Source organism: Pyrgilauda ruficollis, unplaced genomic scaffold (genome assembly GCF_017590135.1).
Source record: "Pyrgilauda ruficollis isolate IOZ18807 unplaced genomic scaffold, ASM1759013v1 scaffold17, whole genome shotgun sequence".
In the NCBI taxonomy this organism is placed as follows: Eukaryota; Metazoa; Chordata; class Aves; order Passeriformes; family Passeridae; genus Pyrgilauda; species Pyrgilauda ruficollis.
The window spans coordinates 1,266,581-1,287,989 of record NW_024515875.1 but is presented as its reverse complement, the minus strand read 5'-3'; the positions used below and the strand labels follow the sequence as shown (position 1 = coordinate 1,287,989).

At 40.8% G+C, this 21,409-nt stretch overlaps 1 non-coding gene across 1 annotated transcript; it reads right to left on the bottom strand.

Annotated features, from left to right (window-relative positions):
- Positions 1 to 5,592: 5,592 nt before the first annotated feature.
- Positions 5,593 to 5,666, bottom strand: TRNAI-AAU. The gene has a single exon. It is a non-coding gene; the product is annotated as a tRNA-Ile (tRNA).
- Between the last annotated feature and the right edge of the window lie 15,743 nt (positions 5,667 to 21,409).

Sequence of the window (21,409 nt, the reverse complement as noted above, 5' to 3'; positions counted from 1 at the left end):
CCAAAATACAACAAAAACGTATTCCGTATCTGCTGCTTCAACATCAGTTGCTTAGAACCTCAGCTGCTTAGAAGAAAACTTACCCTGTTCATTTCTGGCAGAGCTGTTGCAAACCTATCTATTAGAGAACAAAGCTGGAGAAGAAGTAAAGTTTCACACACAAAACAAGAAAATCCAATTTCCTCATTAAAACTAATATTAGGCAGAAATTGCTATTTTTAAAAGTCCTATAAACCTAAGGAAATCTCAGCATGCTTTTGGTCTAGCAGAAATAAATTCATACTTTGAACAGATTCTAATGACTAATAATTTTTTTTAACTCATCACCAGATGAGTTAATTTTTTTACTGGTGTTCACCTGCCATTAGAAGGTGAGTAGATGAGCCCAACATGTTGCTGTTGTACAGGTAGAATAGAGTAATGTAATGACCTTTCCTTTTCCTGGATTTTTGAAGCATTTCTCTGTTGATTTTCAAGAGTGTTTCCTATTTAGGACAGACATTTTTCCTTTCTGTACAGATGGGTAGAGACTGAAAAAAGAACTGAAGGCCTAGGCATGAAGTCAAAAGCAGAATTGAGAACCCGTATATTCATCTGTCTTTTAATTAATTCTCAGTTAGACGCTGGTCCCCACCACCTTGGTTTTGCTGAAATTAAATATTTTTTTGCAAAATACACAATTGTATTTATTTAATTTTATTAAATTTTTCAATTTTCATATATAAGGGTAAAACCAGAAAAGTCATTCTTAAGTGAAAAGCAGGAAGATTTTTTTTCTTAAAACTATTTTTTTTTAATTTGAGAGCAAAGCGTTCACCACCAAAAAGCTGTTCTTACTGATTATCATAATACCACATATGAAGAAGCTAGAGAAACTTCACTGGGTGTGTGACAATTACTCATGCCTTTCCTCTATGCCTCAAATAAATTGCTTCTTGAACCATATTTTCTTCAGCTCTCACATCCAGGCTTCATTACTCTTCACTAAGCCAACTCAAGAAATTCAAAGCCATCTCCAGCCAAAAAGGAAGCAGATTTCAAGCACTGAGAAAATTACAGGGACACCTGACTTATTTTATTTTGGACTGACCAGATACTTGAATATTCTGTGGTTGAAGAGAAAAGCCACAGAAATTTGAATGTCCTTTTTAATGCCAAATTTTGGAGCCTCAGGGAATCCCCTGCTGTTCTTTGCAGACGAAACAAGTTCTCAGCAGTACAGTCCAAGGGACAGAAACTGTAGACAAAGGGCTTTTTTGGTAAGCCTTGTTTCAGGCATACAAGGTCAGATGCTCATTTCTTGAAACTAACCCACCTTGACAGTTGTTCCACACCACAGCAGCGTGAGTTGCAACCATCTAGCTCAGTGCCAGAGCAGCTTTCTGTGAAATGTGCCACAAGGGTTTGTCAGGTATGTGGAGTGACACACCAGAGACGTGCTGTCCTGCTTTGCCCTCTTGCTCTCTGCTTTCAAGATTGCTATAAAAGAATGTGTACAAGGAAGGAGTATGAGCTGTTGGTTACCACCAGGGACAGTTGTTATCAGGACCCTGGGATTTTATCTTCAACTTTGTCTTGCCATCTCCAGTTTAGGTTTAAGCCCAGACAAAGTCAGAATTTCTGGCCCTGAAAGCATTAGGAAGACAAGTGAGAAGATGCTTTAGTCTGCATCCCATGTAGCATTTTAACCACTTAATAGAAAATCAGATTATTTACTTCTAAAAGCTGTGATGGATATTGGCCAGCTGCGATTCAGTTAGCCTCAGATAGAAAGTTTAACAACCACACTGCCTGTTCAGCATCATGAGCCTACCAAATATTAGGGGCCCATCATTTTCTGTCCTCTCAAAGCAGCACAGTTCTTCTACAGAAGCCTGAGCATATCAAACTGCAGACTCCCCCCATTGCTCTTCATTGTTCCTCACATTGTTAATGACAAAAATGACATAGCAAAATACATCCATGTTATTTGTTTTTAAAAACTCTATTCCTCTTCGTCTGCAAAAATAAGAGAATTCTTACCCATTGAAAATTCAATATGCTTTATTTTAAACTCTGAGAGAATATTGCCAAAGGTTGTTATCTTCTAGCTTACTTCCCTTGTGAAACAGTGACTAGATACTGATTAAACTGAACACTTGCCCCTCACCACACAGCACTGGTGTATGGCTACAGCTGCTCCTTCTAATCTAGTAAGATAAGTTTATGTATTCTTTTTAAAACAAGTACAAACACACACCTGAAGCCAGATATTTTCACAGTTATCTTTCACCTGTATATGGCACAGGTTAAAGTGAGAATTTGGTGCCCTCCACATGGCCCTGTTGTACTATGGGCATTGATAGTGAATTCTTACACAGTGAAAAAAGGACTGTTTAGCTATTTAAACTCAGTAACTCTACAGGCAGGCATTAGTTCAAAACTGTGACAGAAATTGCTGCATATTTTGTTTACAAAGTTACTTAATCCTTTTACAGACTATGTCAAGAGCAAAGATTTGATTCTTGTTCAAATTCAGTCCATCACACTTTCTCGGGTTTTAACATGTTACTCAGATTTGCTTACATTTCATTTTAGCAATTACTTTCTAAGAAATACCAATTTGAAGATACTTCTCCAGCTTCAGCAGTAAATATAGCTACTCTGTTCTGATGTGAACTGCAAGATAAAAAATCAGGGCCCTTATTTAATGATTAGCAAAGAAACTGGAAGCCAGTGTCCCTGTCTTGCTGTCCCCTTTATTGAATAACCCTTGTTTCTCAGAGACTCGAGGGCCCAAACAGGGGGCTGGTTGTTGGGCTTTTCCTTACAGCTCCTGGTTGCTTTCAGCCAGATCCTGGGCTCACAGCGCTGGGCTGCCCATGCCCATTGAGCCACATTCTTGGCTGCTGGCTCCTTCCCATGCCTGTTTCTATGGCAATTCCTCATCACCCTCCCACCTGCATCTCTGCTCATAACAACACTAAATGAGAATCTTTGTTTGGGCTCAGGACAGGATCAGGCTTTTTGATAGAGCTGCCTTTTTTTCCTAACATGTGGAAAGTAAACACTACACTCCCCAGCTTTAAGCAAATGCTAAACTTCACCTATAATAGCATTAATACTTACAACATCATTGCACACAAATCAATCTAAAGAGCAACTCCTTCCACCACATCCTGCCTTTGATTTCAAAAATGATGTTTCTGGATTGCATCTGTGCATTGCTGTATTGATATATCCGATCAATCTTTGCTACTCAGATTCTTGCTATAATTAAGACCCTCAAAAGAAAGCTGAATGAATAAAGCATCCCAATGGCAAAAGACTTAGATATTTTAGCAATAAACACAATATACGAAATTATAAAACTAACCTGTGATGCGGCTGGAAAAGAAAATGTTTCAGAACATCACTGAGTGAATGAATACTCATCTACTGAATTGAATGCTGTGTGAACCCACTTTTTGGCTACCTTCAAATATTTGGAGTTAAGAGCCCTCTTAGTAGTATTTCGTGCAAAGTCAAATGTAGACATCACAGTGAAGAACATGAAACTAATTAGCTGACTTGGTTTGTGTAACTCTAGACCACAATAGCTTTTAATCAGAAACAGTGACTGAAGAGGTTTTACTCAACTGATCAGAAGGTTCCTCCTCAGCTCTCAGCATTTAGCATTGTTATAGTCAACAAGAGGTTCATCCTCCCCATCAACGCCTGCTGTGGACAGAGGAGCTGTGCTTCACCCCACACTTTAAGTACACAGAAACTGGGACCCATTTTGGCCTTGATGTGCAGTCCAATTACAGGTTAAACAAAACACTGAACAGTAACCCCAGAATATGCCCCAGCATCTGCCACTGCAGAGCATCAGAATGGAAATTCCTGGGCCATCCTCACGAGAGCATTATTCCACTATATGGGTTTGTTTGTTTAACCTCTTTTTATTCTCCAACTAGCTTTGAGGTTGAACAACAGGCTCTGGAATGACTCCCCTAGGGACAATGGCTGACCCTCACAATCTGACAACCATCTGCTGAAAGTAAATTCAGGGAAAATATGCCCATACAGTCCTGGCTAGCAAAGAACCACACAGAATACAAGCAATTCAAACCAAACTGAAAAAGTGGCCAAGGAGCCATTGCATTACCTTGGTTTTATAGCAAGGACTTTGCAATACAGCAACATAGCTATAATAAAAATCAGATTCCTAAAGTGGGAAATATAAAACAAAACAACAGTATTCCCAGATTTTTTTTTTTTTTTTTCTGAAGCAGAACACCATGTTTTTTTCTCCTTTCAGTTCATTTAAAATTAATGTCATTATACATAGTCAAGTCTTGGCCACTATAACTAGACCCAAAGGAATTGAGGAAGATCATTGAGTGGAGTGGCAAGACAGAAGGTCATCAAACCAGAACCATATTACTCTCCCGTGACATCTGATGGAGCCATGACAGCAGTTTGGATGCTAGATAACATGAATATTCATCTTTATGATTTACAAGTTACACTGTGACTTTGGAGTGACACTTCTAATGTGCCCTTGCGGTACCTTTGTGACATTCTGGGGAATGAGTAATGTCAGAACTCTGGCATGAAGTATCTCCCATTTTATTATTATTATTATCATTATCTCTTATTTTGAATCAGCCCCTGCAGTTGGAAGAAGATGTAAGCAATGGGCCTGAATAGTAAAGGAATGTACTAGCGGCTTTGTAAAAGAAGTCAATAGAATGCTGTTACCTCAAAGCATTTTCCCAAAGAAGCTGTGACCTGCATGTATGCAGCTCTAATAACAAAATCAGTGGTTTCCACAATGAAACCACAATGAAAACATTTACACCAGAAAGTTTCCCTCCTCTGGAGAAGTCTCATTTCAGTTCAGAGGCAGATAGGACAAAAATAATAACTGCCCTGAGCGTCTGAGAGAAGTTTCTTAGAGGGAAAACTTACAGAGGCAGGTTGAGCTGGCAGAGGTCCATCTTGGCCACTCCTGCAGTGCTCCATTACGAAACATCTGTTTGGCCTGGAACTTTTTCTTGAATAAATAGCACGCCCATAAAAATTAAGACTCGCATTACAGTGTGCCTCTCAAGTTTGGCTACTTTCTATATGGAGTTCAGAACATTCTATGAAAAATCAGGCTGCCAAGGGAGATCTGCTTGTCTTCCTGCTTCACAGGAAGAAAAACAATAAAACCCTACTGTCTTTAGCGTCTTCCAGCCCCTGACACAGAGCTATCGAAGAGTGACACTAACACAAAGCTAAACACTTGACATTTTAGTTCCCTGGGATTATTCGCTGGAAGGGGAGACCTTGTGAATTCCTGCAAGATTTCTTTCGGCCTAACGCTATTTAACAGAAGCACTCGAACAAAGTGCCGCGGGGCAAAACAGGGAAAACTTCGGCGACAAGCTACGGAAAGATTTAAAACCTCCCTCCGTACACTTCCTCCACGCATTATTTCATTTATTAACCGTCGTTCGGCTGTTTCGCGTCCCCTCCGCATCCGTCCCTGGCCTGTCCCGTCAGCGGGTGCCGCGCTCCCGCGGGCGCTGGGCTGGAGCCGAGGGACCGCCGGAATCGGCGGCGGGACGGGCACAAAAGCACTGGCCCGTACGGGGATCGAACCCGCGACCTTGGCGTTATTAGCACCACGCTCTAACCAACTGAGCTAACCGGCCCGCCTGCGCAGTTCTTTGCGGGAAGCACGTCCGCTCCGTGTGGGAGCAGAGCGGTGTCGCTGCGGTTCTCACTGCTGCGGTTCCCGCGGGCCAGCCCCGCCTGCCCGGGGCTGGCAGCGCTCCCCGAGCCCGCTGTGCTCCCCACACAGACACCCTGCGCTGTTCCCGGGGCAGGGACATTCGCACGCGCTTTCCACGGCGGGGACAGGGAGGTGACAGCGCGGTGAGGCCGTGCAGGCTCTGTCTTTGTTTTCCCGGGCTCCTGGGCCGAGCCCCGGCCGCCTCCAGCGCTGCCCCGAGCACTTGGGCGCTTGGCGAGGCGCTCTCGGGGCCCTTCCGACCCGGGTTATTCCATGGCGGAGCGAAACTCGGCACAGCCTGCGGCAGGACTGAGGATAAGAGCAGCCGCGCTCTGAAATTCACCTGGCATGAGAGCTGAGTGAGACAGAGCCTGAAAGCACTTACCTCCCGTGAAGTAACACAGGGAAGAGTTACTCACAATCTAAGCTCTATTTTGTATTACACAGCCAAAGGTTTCGGTTTTACCATGTTAATTTTCCTAGCTTAGACTGTTATTATTAAAAAAAAAAAAAAAAAAAAAATCAAGTTTTTGAAATACTTGGTCTTCTTGGCAGAACTCATTATAGAGGAAAAAACATGGAGTATCTATACCTCAGCCTGGGACGAGACTGACTCAGGATCACTGGGATGACAGTGGAGTTTTTTGTAGTCTACACTCATCCTTGCGATCAGTGCTTCCACTCCCACTTTTTTTTTTTTTTGCCTGATTTACACCATCACTTCCCCTTTATTGCTGTTAGCCCATCTGCTTGGCAGCACTTTCCTCAAACACCCATCAAATTCCCCAAACCTCATTTTGCCCAGCTTCCTCATAAAGTTCTTCATCCCTAGGAACAAACTGATCAATTCAATTGCAAACTCCAAACTGTCATTTCTCCTTCCCCTCTTCTATTTCATGTCCATGAAGTAGCAACCAGCCAACTGCCAAGAAGCACATATGCTCTGGGATCTTGATAACCAGCTATATTTTCTGAGAAATGTCATCCTGTGTGAGGATAAACTCACTCAAATATTTAAAAGGGTCATAGCTAGAACTTTAGGACAAAGAGGACAAAAGGGCAAAAAGAAAACACAATCACAGAATTTCCTGAGCTGGAAGAGACCTGCAAAGATCGTTGAAGTACAGCTCCTGTTGGACATTCTCCTAAACAAACCACAGCATGGGTCTGTGTAGGGAATCTGGGTACTCTCCAGACTGATAGAACAATAATTGCCAGGTGCAGGAACAGCAGACCTTTTTTTGTGTATCTGTCAAATGGATTCTCAAATGGATTCTCACTTAGGTTTTAGGTAAGAAACTGCTAGATAATTATTTTTTTAGTTAGTTGCTCCACAGACAGCAAGATAGCAGAGAGATTGTCTTTCTCGACTTTCTGACCAGAGTATCAGTAGAAGTAGCTCAAGGCAGTAACATATTGCCTAATTCATAGCTGTGCACCATTGTTTTTGAATCAAATCAGGTCCAATTATGCAATGAAAAAACTCAGTGCCCTTTGGCTGTGTCTTTCCTCTACCTCCTAGTTAGGCTAACCAAACTTGTCTTTTTCGACAAGGTTTAATCAGCAAGATGCCAAATGCAAACCTCTGTTGTTCCAAACCTCATTCTACACACAGAAATAACATCCTACCTTTTTAGCAGAGATTCAGTCAAGGCATGCTGTACAAGCAACAGATTTTCTGTGATTAGACAGTGACAGATAACTTAACAGTCCAGGAGATCTATGCTGCCTCCAGGAAAATAAAATTTTCTAATGGAACAGTAAACTCTGCTTTCTCTCCAGAGTGTAGAATCCATACTCTCAAGCAAAGAAACAAACCAGCTTAGAATGAGAAACAGTTACCAGGCTATATACTGACTATCTGTACTGTTGTGGAATTTAGAGGTTGTACAAACAAAGCGTTTGCAAGTATTTTCCAGCACCATTGGTGTTAGAGAATTGTGCTTGCAAGTGCTTTATCAAACAGAATCTGAGCTGTAAGGGTTTTGCTAATGCAGGGGCTCAGCTGGACACCTCAACAACTTCAGATTTTTACAGCACATTTAGAAGATCTGTGATAATAACCTTAACTGTCATAGAGAGCATTTTCAAAAGCATCTATATTTAAAAAGGGCACACACAGACAGCAGGACACTGAAGAACAAAGGTGCTGCAGGTGACTGAGCTCTGTCTCAGCTCTCTTCAGTTGCCAGCTTCCTCTCTCCCACAAGTCACCCAGCACCACTGGCCCTGAGCTCTCCTGCTCCTTTCCGTCCCTGGCACGCAGCTGGCGTTAGCAGCCAGCGGTGCCCTGCAGTGAGAGCAGTCCCAACTCTGTGCTCCCAGCTGTCTCCCAGTACAGTACAGCCTGCACCTCCTGTACTTTTTGCTGGAATCCCAACAGCTGGGCCCCAGTCTGTTGTCTGTAGAGGAAAAGAACGCTTTCCTCAGACTCAGTGCAGTTCAAGATTACAAAGATTCTTCTGCCTCGGTGCCTAAGCAAATTACTTCTTTTCCTTCTCACAGGCAACATGTTGCCAAATAATATAAGCTTCACACCCCCACTGCGCTGCAGCCTGTACATGCTGCCACAGGCCCTGCCATCATGAACCCTGCCTTTGTATGAAAGCAAGGCCATCTTCCAGAAGATATTTAGAGAGAATGTAAAACACAGCATGCTCATGAGCTTCTCTCTGCCTCTGTCCCTCCCCAAGTGCCTGTGCTGCAGGGCACATTAGGATCTTATTTCATACAGACCAGTAAGGCATCTTTCAATGTGATCTTTGGTCACTGCTCGCTTCCCAACCCAAAATGGATCTGAACCAGCAATTTATCAACAAAGTGTAGCTTTAGGCATTCTGCAGCCACATCCTGTTTGTTCTAATCTGTCATCAATTCAGAATTGACAACTAGTGAGAAAAAAAATCATTAGCTGCCCAAATAAAAGGGTAGACGGAGCTAATGTTATCAGTCTGAACACTATGCAAGGATTTATTAATAAACTTGCCATTGAAATTTCACTCATAAGTATGCTAATTTAAGTTATTTGCATATGTTTGTGCATCAAAACAGAATAAAGACTCATAATGTCATATTTAATAACATTATTATTACCCTAATCATAAAGTAAATATTTGGTGGTCATAAAGTGTTTGTTGAAGTTTTGAATACTATATTTATAGAATACTATAGTTATAGAATTTTTAATAATAGCTACTGTGAGTTTTTAATAAAACAGTCAAGAAGACTGTTCTTATCCAGCCATTAACAGTGTTCAGAACTAAAAACCTGCAGATTCAAAAATCACATTTAGAAACAGGTCATTATGTCCAGTAAAACCACCACAATACATTCCTGCTACAGCAATAGCAACAATGTCATGCTTTTAACAGAAAACCCAGTCTTAGTTTTAGCTTCTCTGTGTTGGCCAGCAATGAGTGAAGAAAACTCCAGTTCCAGGAAGAAGAAAAACCTTCACTTCATCCACCTAAAGTGAACTATGAGCATTGTTCTTGCAATGTCTGCACACCATCACTATGCTTATTTAAGGCCATGAGTACCACAAAGCATAGAATAGTTTGGGTTTGAAGGGAACTTAAATATCATCTAGTTCCAACTCCCTCTGCCATAGGCAGGGACACCTTCCATTACACCAGAGTCATGAACATCTAACTTGGCCATGAACGCTTCCAGGGATGGGCATCCACAGCTTCCCAGTATAGCCTGTTCCAGTGTGCCTCACCACCCTCATGGTAGAGAGCCTCTCCTGTTATCTGGCATAGGAGTAAGCTATCCAAAGGACACCAGAAGTCCCACATTTCTCAGAAGACATGGCGTATAGGAAACACCCACATCTGGTACATCCCCTTAGCAGACTATACCCCTAAAATAGTGTAGCTATGCACATACAGCTGTCCCCTCCCAGCAGGCAGCACACTGGATTGAAACCCCAGTAGTACGGTTCCAATGCCCAGTGCTGGCAGAAGACATGGCTGTAAAGATATTTGGCTTTTTTACCTGTGTCATGGTTCCTGAATCTGCTTTATTCCCCTGGAAAATGTTTTGAGATGTTCTGCAACTCTCAGCCCCCAGCTAACATTTGACATGCCACATTAAACCCACAATAAGCATTACAAGAGTCACTAGGATGCGTTATTATTAATACCATCTCATTATTAGTGCTGATATTATTGGCAGCTTCTCCATTTTTCACTAGTGCCTGTTTGCTTTGTTCCTCCTATTGATGGGCAGAATGGATTAGACTACATAAGCTTTACATCCAGCTCAAGTGATACTCTCCCACAGACAGAAATAAGAGTTTGATTTTCCCTTTTTCACTCAGAAAAAAATTGTAAGTTTGAGCCTCATGAAACCATACTTATTCTTTTACATTTACGATGTGAAGATGGAAGTTAATTATTGCTCCAGAGCAGTTAGAAACTTTGTTCTAGTATATCTGTTTTATAAAAGGTCCATTTCCTGGTGGATTTCATTTAAAAAAAACCCCAACCCCTTAGAATGTTAAAAAGACAGTGTAATGTGTGATTTCACTAAAACCTGCTTGTAGGTGAATATGCTTGACTTTTAAGCAAGGAGTGCAGAACCGCCACACAATTTCTTTTTATATGCTGAGGAAGCTGGTCAATGCAGCTCTTTCAAACTTGAATATTCAGGGAGGTATGTTCTACAAGCTACTTATATTTTAATTAGAAAGTCAGGAACATCTTGACCAAATAACAGGATGTCCCTCCCCCCACCCCCCAAAAAAAAAAAAATTCAGACTTACTTTCTGTGAAGTTGCTGAAATCACTTCCTTCTCCGTCTTTGGTTTTTACCTCTGCTCCCAGCTACAGAGCTTACATAGAAGAGCAGTACACCAGAAAATGTATTTTGCATTAAAGCAAAATCTGCCTCCTATTCAATGAGGCTTTACAAATGAAGTATTTTTTTCCTAATATGCCAGGCCTCTGTACCTTTAGTCTGCATTGTGATACTAAGTGTCTTTATTATAATTCACAGTATTTCCTTGTGAAAAGTCCAATTTGTGATCAGACAAGTGTCCATTAGCCTTCATTCAAAACCACTGCCATAGCGATAATTTTTTTATTAGACCTGTAAAACCTGCTGTTTCTGGCCCTCCTATTCCTTCAGTCCAAGCAGACATCCTCTCTTCTGTTCTGTAACACACCCAGCGGTCATTAAATTTCCATTTGAAAAGAATTAAAAAGGACTATAATTTTTATGCGATTAAATTGGACCAATTATTTCTTGAAGCCACAAGCGTATAATTTCCTATAAGCACTGAAGAAAAATCAATATCCCAAGTTCATAAATTATTTATTACTCCATCAGGCTGCCATTTGTTAACATAACAGAAGTACACCATTCTGGACCTGAACAAGAACTGCAGCTTTCGTTCATATAGATAAAAAGGATGCACACAAAAAAACCCAGTGAACTTAAAGAACAGTCCAAATACCAGAAGTACTCCCAACTTCCTATGCCCCTGCTTCCTGAACACATCTATTTCTCCATAAGAAATGCTGGGAAACAAAGTGTCTCTATATTAATAAAATGTTGTGCATGGTTTGTGTCAGAGGTGACATTTAACTATTTTGGTGGGTTTCTTGTTAATTTTGAAATGAGTTCCATGTACAACCTACAATTACAGTTAGTGCTTATGGAACCAAGTTTCTGAACGCTGGAAGCAGTGTACAGTGTAACTTCAAAGTGTTTACAGAGACTTAAAAATCTCTTTTTTGAGACTTAAGTCTCTTTTTTGAGACTTAAAGTTTCAATCACATAACAGTTCTATAGTTTTTTGTGTTGATTTTCTTAATGCCATGAAGGATGTAGCAGTAGATACCATTCATCTACAAGTTTTTTTGTTGGTTAGTTTTTTTTAAACCTAGGACCCTCAGTGTCGGTTTTCTCAGCTTCTGTCACAGTCCACAGCATTGTCACTGTTCAATGCTCACATGGCTCTTTTCATCTTTACATGTAACAGCAATAAGTTTTTGCAACCATCATATACATCAATATCTATTTTCTTTAAAGCAGAGGAAGAAGCAGCTGAAATATTCAGAAAAATCAGGGATTCATGCAAGGCAAAGCACTCACTCTACAGTACACATCATGATGGGCTATCAAACCATTACATGTCTTGAAAAAAGCATTTGAGGCCAGTTAGAGAAGAATCATGCTGACACTCATTATCCCAGGAGCACAGGGGTGTCATTACTCCAACAGCAGTACCTGTCTGTGAAACACAACTGGATCAAGATCTGGCAGGGTCAGTCCTCCTTTCTGTCCTCCTGACATAGATAAATTGAACAACAGATAGTTTATTCTGTATACACCTTTGTGATGTGACCTTGGAATAAGAGTGCCTGTCTGAGTGGATATGAAAGTTGCCATGTTGTGTCCCAAATAAATGAGGCTTGGATCAGTGTTATTAGGTCAAACACTTGTTTGTCCTGTGAAAGCCTACTCTGACCAAAGTCAAAAGCAATTTTGCTCACACATTGCTGCTATGTGTCTCTGGCTGGATTCAGAGTTAAAAACCAGCATGTCCAGAGGGGATACAATACTTTAAGTTACAGGGTTTTATTTGAAATGTTGCTTCTTGAAGTGCAAAAAACTATTTTGCACTAACCTAAATGCACACACTTCGCTTCATCATCCCAAGTCTGGGAACACAAGTTGTAGACTGACGTGATCTACTGAATTGCATATTTACTTGTTATCCATCAAAACTTTCCAGATCCAGCAATTCAAAAGGTACACGTGATCTCAGCAAATTTTCACTTTTCTTCAAAATCCGGTCAAATTAAAAATATGGACAGTTATGCCTCCTCCCCACATTGTAAAGTCCTTCAGTCAACTGAAAGGGGACTTTCAGCACATTAACCTAAAATCAAATATTGAAAAGATTCTCAGTGTACAGATTTTTTGCTTACCTCACAACCATATCTATAACCACATTTTCTATTAATTCATTTTTGATCAAATTCAAAACAGTTATCTCTGTTTCAGTAAAATTGTCAAAGGAATAGTGATCCAAGCATAGTTTATTTCTTCAATGTACTTGAAAGCTCTTCAGGGGACACCTTAGTCCTGATCTTGGTAAAGGCAGGATCAGGGCTGCAAGACACTGACAAAGTCCAAACACAAGATTTCTTAACAGTGCAGAGAAAGGGAAGGAGAAAGGACTTCAGGGCTTTTTTTTTGGGTTTGTTTTTTTTTTTACAGAACAACTTCTACACAAATTATACTGATCTGATAAATTGAAAACAAAGTGGAACCAGTAGTTACCTAGATGTTATTTTCTCTAGATGCATGATACCAAGGTCCAGGATCATGAAAAACAGATTAATTTTAGGAGTACACTTCAATTTCTGGACATAGGAAAGAGTTTCTTTAAAATTCTTCAGAACATAGAACAAAAGGTTTATCTAGTACGAGCTCATAGCAGTGCCTTTTTTCCCGGGCTAGCTCTTCATTTTGCTTGGCACTGGGAACAGAGTGGAATTTACCAGCCATGACCAGCTAATTCAGAGGCACAAGTTTGAGCAGCGTCTGTACTGCCAAGCCACGCCAGCTCCCATTGTGGAGCAGTACAGCACAGAGCGAGGCAGGAGCCTGAAGCAGCTGTTACAGACACAATGGGCAGCGCAGCAAGGGAGCAGAGCTTTTCAGGGCACAGCTCTAGTAAATATCATCATTGTCCAACTAGGAATATGTTTTGAGTTTTGTACACCAAGAAGTATGAGTCAGCTTAGTGTAGCCAGAGCGCAGACTGAAAGCTTAAGCAAGGATTTATGTACAAAGCCAGACCCTGTTGGACAGGATCAATTCAAACAGAGGAAAAAAAAAAGAGCAAAAGCCTTTTAGGCAACACTTGAAGGAGGATGACCTTCTGGGACCCTGCTGATTATTTACATGATTTCTTGCCAAGAAACAAGTGCTGCACTGCTCTCCAGCCAGCATTAATGATCCCTGCACACTGTCAAATTTACTTCCAGCCCCAGGCTCAGCTGCTGAATATGGTGACAAACTACTTTGAAAAATCTTGTTTGGAACACATAAAAAAAAAAATTTAACAAAGGAAAAAAAATCAGTCCTTTTCAAATTTGAAAGTTTGTTTTAATAACATTTTGAAGATACAGAACTGCAAGTAGTCTGCTTTTTTTTTTAAATAATCCTCAACTTTACCACTGGGCCTGAGCTTAGAGCTGGATATAAGCTTAAATCTCTTAACTATACCCTGATCCAGCAAAGCAGGTCAGCACAAGTATAAAGCAATGAATGACACAAAACTTAATTATACCAATCATTCCAAGCAAAGAAGGAGCGTCCAGGGGCTTAATCCAGGTTGGAGTTTTTTTGATTTTGTTTTTATTTCTGCTCTCTTTATTCCCCCTCCAAAACTTTAGATTCTTGCACAGGTAGATTAAGACTCAGCACCTCTAAACATGGATTTTTAGGGGTTTCATAAATAATTGGTAAATAAAACAAGTTTTCCCCTGATCTTTACCCAGATTAGTTTTCAGCCTGTCTTTATAAGAGAGGTGCTCCATCTCTGTTCATCTTTGTGGCCCTCCTCTGGACCCTTTCTAATAGGTTCTCTTCTTTCCTATGCTGGGAACCCCAGAGCTGGATGGCTTGGCAACAACATCAGCCTTCAGCCTACCCTGAAGGGATGTATGTCATTAGGTTGTGTAGACTTGTGGCTATTCAGCTGCATCAAATCATCCCATACCTGCTCTTCATTTATAGTGGGAGGGACTTCATTCCCCTCACACTGACTCAGAGGATCAGAGGCTTGAGGAAAGTCTGACTTCCAGTGAAGACTGAGGAAAAGTCCTTATTGAGTACCACAGCTTTCTACATATCAGTCACACCAGTTCACTCTTCTTCCTTACTGGGGGGTACACTCTCCTTTTTTCTGACCTATGCATTTACAGAATCCCTTCTTGTTATTCTCCACATCCCTTGCCAAGTCCTGTTCCAGTTTTGCCTTTGCTTTCCTGACTCTATCCCTACAATTCAAACTATATCCCTGTACTCTTCCCAGGTCACCTGTGTCTGTTTCTGCTGGCTCTGCATTTCCTCCTTCCTGTTCAGTCTGAGAGTCAGATCCTTGCTCACTCATCTCAGTTTCCAGCCTGCTTTGCTTGATTTCCTACACACTGGGATAGAGAATCCTTGACTCTCAGAAAAGTGGCCTTAAGCCACTAGTCAGCCCCTCTGATCTTAGGGACAGCTACCCCAGAGATCTTATTCACCAACCCCTTCAATAGCTGGAATTTCACCCTTTCAATGTTCAGGGTCTTGACTGTGCTCCTAGAGATGACAAACTCAATTAGGGCAAGGCTGTTGCAGCCCAGTATGTCACCAATGTTAACTCCTTTAATGAGCTCATCCCCACTGGTAAGCACCAGATCCAGCAAGTACTCATTTCTGGTTGTTTTGTCCCATACCTGGACCAAGAAACTGTCCTCTACACATTGCAGGGGTCCCATGGACTGCTTGCAGCTAGCTGTATTGCTTTCCCAGGAGATGTCAGGATGGTTCAGTTGGCTCTCGCAGCCTTCAGGAGGCCTGTCTTGGTGTAAGCATCTACCCAGGGAGGCTGTGCCCTTCTGTCTGGGTTTCAGTCTCAACCAGGCAGTTGTAATGGGTAGACACCATTTTTGTTGCCAAAAATAGGCTGCCTCTTGTTGACCCCTCAAGAGGATGGAGTGACCCCTCCTCTGAGCCCTTCCTCACTATCAAACATGTAAACTGATCCACCACATCCTGTTTCCCCTTCTCTGGGAGTCCTGCTCACTCCAGTGATGGTAGTAAAGTAAGGTAATGAGCAGGAAGAGAAAATAGATTACGGAATTGAAGTTAAAGAGAGAGCAAATTATTTTGATGGAAAAAGATGGGTGTGAGCTGGACACCTGCTGCTTTTTTCTTCCAGCAGAAATTAATGAAATGTAGTATCAGACAGGGATAAGATAAAATTAACTCCCCTTTCCTCCAAATAACAGTAACTAGACTATTTCTTTATGCTGCAGACATGTTATTTGGGCAGTGTTTTTTTATTTTTAAAGATTTAAGTGATTTGAGGAAGAGAGGTAATTTTAAGACTACCCAGTAACTAGCAGGATCCTGCAGGGACAAGACTAAAATTTATTCTGAAAGTGTTTACCCCCCCTATCGCCTACATTTTAGCAAAATTTTATCCATAAGCTGAGTTTTATTACAAGGAAAGAAAAAAAAAAACAAACCAAGACTGCTTATTAACAATAATTCATTCACTGCAACTCAGTGATTTGCTATTCACATTTATGTTCATCCAGGCATCCTGGGTAGTGGCTGAAAACCTGAAATCCTACTAGTTTTAATAGAACTCTATTCAAAATATTTTTGTGCCCCAGCTGGGAATGGAAAGACAAAGAGGGAGGGCAATATTTAAATCCTAGTGCACAGCTTGGATGACCCAAGCAAATGAAGAGCTAGCGTGTGTTAAGCCTTACACCATGTGGTAAGGGCTTTCAGCTAAATTTATCCAAATAAAAGGCACCAAAAAGTGACCAGTAGTATATCCCAGCCACAATGAGAAACAAACACTTGAAGACTTTATGCAAACCAATCAAAGATGATGTTTACCTTAGTGCTTACAAAGATCAGAAACATGCACGTGCAATCCAGTCTCACTCAAAAAACTTACAGAAATATTAGTAAATCACAAAAGCACACCCCTAGAGCAGGCCTCCTGTAGGGTTTGACTTCAAGAGGGACAACTGGGAGACACTGGCAGAAGTGGCACCTTTATCCAATCTCACACGCCAAAGTCAATGTGGTCATACAGATTTTGGTATCCTCAGTGCCCATATTTAGTCAAAGCTCGTTCCCACATCCAAAATCTCATCTCAACAGTTTTTCCCACAGGGAGAGAATTTGGGGCTGAACTAACCACCTCTGGTGACATAAGCTTACACAAAAAAATGAGTCAAACTTACTAAAAATCAAAGATAATGCAGTAAGAGGATAAGGCTATGCTGCAGTGGATCCCCCATCAGTTTCCTGCATGATCTTACTTAAGTAATTCACTGTGCCTCATTCCATCTCCAAGAACATGAGAATGAACTAATACAGGAAGCTACACAGATATCACAAGGGGTGAAACATCTACAAAGCTCAAAACAGCATAAGTATAAAAAAAAAATTGAAGTAGTAAGGTTAACTACATCATTTCCATCTAAACCCACACTGGAAACACCTTGTTCCTAGAAATATATGGCCAAAACCACTTGAAGTTAAACTTGCGTCTGCTGGAATACATCTCACTGTTTCTCTGGTCGCCTTTTCTTTAGAAAAGATTTTGCTTTAAAAGCCATCAGAAAACAAGAACAACCAACACACCCACTTTTTCAAGTTTATGGAAGCAAAAATTCTCAAAAATTATAACTCAATGACTGACACCTAAAGGCTCTTACAAGAGCATTTTCTTTAACAAGTAGGACTGGCAGTCTTTTAAAACCTAGTGTTATCACAGCAACATTCCAGTTTAAAAATGTAGCACAAAAAGAGACATGTTCTGACATTCACAGGAATATACAGGAAGTAAAGGGCCCAGAGAAAATAAAGAAAAAAAAAATCAAGCAGTTGAAATTGAAATCTACTAACAACAGGAAATGTGGATAAAACCACAAGATCAGTGAAGTGAGAATTGTGAAGTGATTCCTCTCAGGGAATCAAGTGACTGCTTGATCACAGGTATTTTAATCTACTCTATTTTAGTTACAATTCAATCAAATGTATGATTCAAAGTGGAAAAGCAAGCATCTTGAAGGAAGCAATCTATATGAGCATAGTAGATAAGGGTATTGTTTATAAAAAATAAATCAAGGTAGAGGTGCCTGTGGGCTTGATTTAATTGCAGAGGGAGAAGAGTGACCGTTTTCTGGAAGAGAACTTTGATGTGCTTGCAGAAGAACTCATGTTTTTAAAATTATCATGTGCATCATGAAAAGGGCAACAGCTGCACAGCAGTAACTTGACATGCAAATTCCTGCCTTTATTCAGTCCACGTATGCACATGCTGATAAGAGATTTAAGCAGAAAAATATTCCTTTTGCGTCATCATATGTAGAAGCGATACAGTTGTTTGGCGTGAAAAAAGCTGCTTAATACCAAGAAAAATGTGCTATTTCACAAGCAAGCATCAAAAAATTTAGATTTTCGTTGCTGTTTTAACCTTATTGATGGAAATAGACTGCTGGGTATGAGCTGACCATAAGCTGACAGACAGGTTGAGAGCAAAATTTCTGAAAAACCATAATATACACAAATGCAGGAAGGAGCAGCTAGTTTAAATATTTCATTGCAAAGAGAAAAATTCAGGCAAATTTACTTTCCTCACAGAAATAAGATTAATTTGCTTAGATGTGGCTCATAACACATCAGCTGCACACTTGCCTATGCGCTTTTGGTACTTAAAACAGCTAAAAGTGCTATGCCAGAAGATGCTCAGCTCTCCCTGGGTAGATTTGTCCTGGTAGTTCATTACAGGCTGTGTTTTTTCTCATTGACTGTTTTCTCTGTGCTATAGCTACAAACCAGCACCTCTTGTTCAGGGTGATATGGAAAGTGGGAATCATGAACTGAGGAATATCCTTTGAGGGTCTTCATCGAATGCACTAGGACAAAGACTGAAAAGGTTCTGGTTACAAAACAAAAGCCCAGATTTTATCTAAAGTAACTGATAATCCTGTCCCTCTCTGCATCCTACTAGCCAAATCCTTGGTAAAAACTGTCACCAGCTTTCTTCCTCCACTCTAATTCTGCTCTGTTTTCTCCTACATTTTCCTAAGTCCTCACATTCACAACTCTTATTGGGATTTCTTCTTCTGTAAAACTTTTTCAAACCATGACAGCCCCCCATGCAGCAGAAAATGTAGCAATTTTTAAGATTTGAGCGGTCTGGCTAAGTTTACTCTAAGTAAACGCTGTGGTTTTTTCCAACCCTCCACTGCTGAGTTGAAATAATACTGGGTGTGCAGGTCCTGCAGGCTCCACCAAGAGCCATTTGTTCATATTATTACCTTATTATTTGATTCCTTATTAGAATTGTGGCAGCTAGCAAGCTGCTTAAGGAGCCCATTACTACCAGAGATGGACACCTGGCTTTGTTAACACTGAAATGATTACTTTTCCTCAGCACTTCCTTTCTTTTTCTGGATGAGCACATAGATTGGTGCTCTGCAATCACTTGGCACAGAACAGGGGAGTCAGGGGAGATGAGGGGACACTGTTTGAGTGTTCTCACTACAATCTGCACTTGTAGTACTGGGGAAATGAAATACCCAGGTCCCAACACCCGTAAAGCATCCTCCTCCTGAAATTCCAGTAGATCCCAGCTACAATATTCTGTGCCCTCAATTACCAAATCATCTCAGGAAAACCAGGACAGTCACAAGCAATCCCCTCATCTAGGGGACTGAAAATGCATGAAAGTTGAAATTAAAAAATTTTCTTAAATAAAGTTAAATGTGGCTCCAAAAGCTTTCCTCATATTAAATGCATGAATTACCATAACATGCCATCATTCTGAATGATGATAAGCAGAAGTAGAAGTTTTAAAGAGAAAATGGCAAGATTTTACAAAAATGGAAAGCCATATGTCTGCATGAAAGAAAACCCATTAAGTAGTGGGTATCACAAACACACAGCTGAAGGGAAGATATCTGTTGGGGGAGGTATTTCTGCTTCTAAATCAACAGGTTGATGAGATATATATACTCATCTATGGATTCTCCAAGCAGAGTCGGGACTAACCTGCAGAGGTGTGAGGCATGCATGCTTAGGATCAACTAAGAGGGTGACTGCCACATCAGTGTACAAACGAGAGCTGCTGATAGCTCTTGTCAGCAGTGTTTAACATGGCAAACACTGGGACAGGGAACACAGAGGCCAAGAGGAGGAAACTGAACGCCTTTGCTGCTAGATAGAGCTACCCCCAAAAAATACACTGATCCTATATGAATAAAGATCCAAAGATTCTAATTTTAGTATTCCACATCCATCTGGGCTTGTAAGCTAAAGCTTAATCAGCTGAACAGACTTTTTAAGAAAAACTACACCATGAAGTCACATGCAACATGCTCAGCAACTGAGGTGCACAAAAGCCAAACAGGTAACTGAATAATGAATTGATTGCATTATTGAATTATAATGCACAACCAGCATTATGATTACCAGCAGCAGACATAAAAGATTATCTAGCAAACCTAAACCAAAACATTGCCTGGATGGATAAGTAAGTATAATTGAAAAATAGGACTGCCTGCCTACACAAAACTGTCTTACCACCTATCCCCTCAACTTTATCTAACCATTTTTCTGGTCCAGTACATAAACTTGCACCTGATTACCAGAGACTGCTTGGGTGACTGGAGGATGGAAAAGGTTACTGCCAACACTACAGCTACCACTTCTTCACTTTTGTGACTCATCCCATCTTTTTCACAGCACCTGCAGTGCTGCACACTAGTATGCACAGTAACAGTTATCATGAATTTATGCCCCAAACAAAACTAAAAGGTCTAAGCAGAGCCCACTACTGCCAGTACACTATCAAAGAACAACTCTAATCAGTTGTTTATCAAAGCCTGATTTTCTTCAAAATTGATTATTCTAGAGGATTTTGTCCAATTATGTGAAAAAGTTAAATCAATACAATTAAAGAAAGGAAGGAAGCAACCTTTAACCGAGACTGAAAAGACAAAGGAAGTCACAGATATACACCCGTTTCCTAAATTAAATTTAGCAGCTTTGAAAGATCCTCAATACACAGCCCTGCAGAAGGAAGGCCTTCATCTATAAAAGATGCCGAGCATACATATTAGAAGTGCATTCTGAGCTGTATGAATAAGTCATAAATAATGTAAGTCATTGAATGCTTCCCCACCTCCTGCCAGAATGGAGCAGGAACAGCTCATGATTTTCAGATAAAGTTTGTTATGCAGAAATTATCTATGAAATCATCTCCATGAATTGCTATTTGCTTATACCTTCTGCCTGAATAGATAGTTGCTCTTATTAGCTATTAAAAATTCCAGCTGTTTTGATTGGCATGCAGCTCACATAGCACATCTCTCCTGTTCTCCCTGAGCATGGGCACTTACGGGGAACTCACAAAACTACCTGTTTTAATCTGAACCCTGATTCAATTTTTTGTTTTCTATGAGCTTGGTAGAATATTTCCTCGCAAGCACCAAGCATTCACAGCAGTGGTACAAGCTGTGCAGCCACATGGACAGAGCTCTAAATACTAAGACCTGGGCAATAGGTCTGTGTCAGGTGATTGCCTCTCACTCCTCAAGTGCCACCTGCATCAGAGCTGCTGTCTTTAAGAGCCACTAGGAGCATGTGATAGTGTCCTGTGGAGGACCCAGATATTATCAAACTCATGCAAGAGTTACAAAACTGGAAGCATTTATGGAACTTCTGTGTCATATTTATCCCAGATCTTCAATACAGATCCTCTGAAATGCTCCTGTCCTTACATAGATCAAGAACTAACATCAAAGCACAGAGAGTTGGACAGAGGCCAGATGATGCTCCACATGACTGTTTCCAACACAGCCATGCAACAGATATTAGTATGCTCTTTGCACAAGTGTGTCTTTT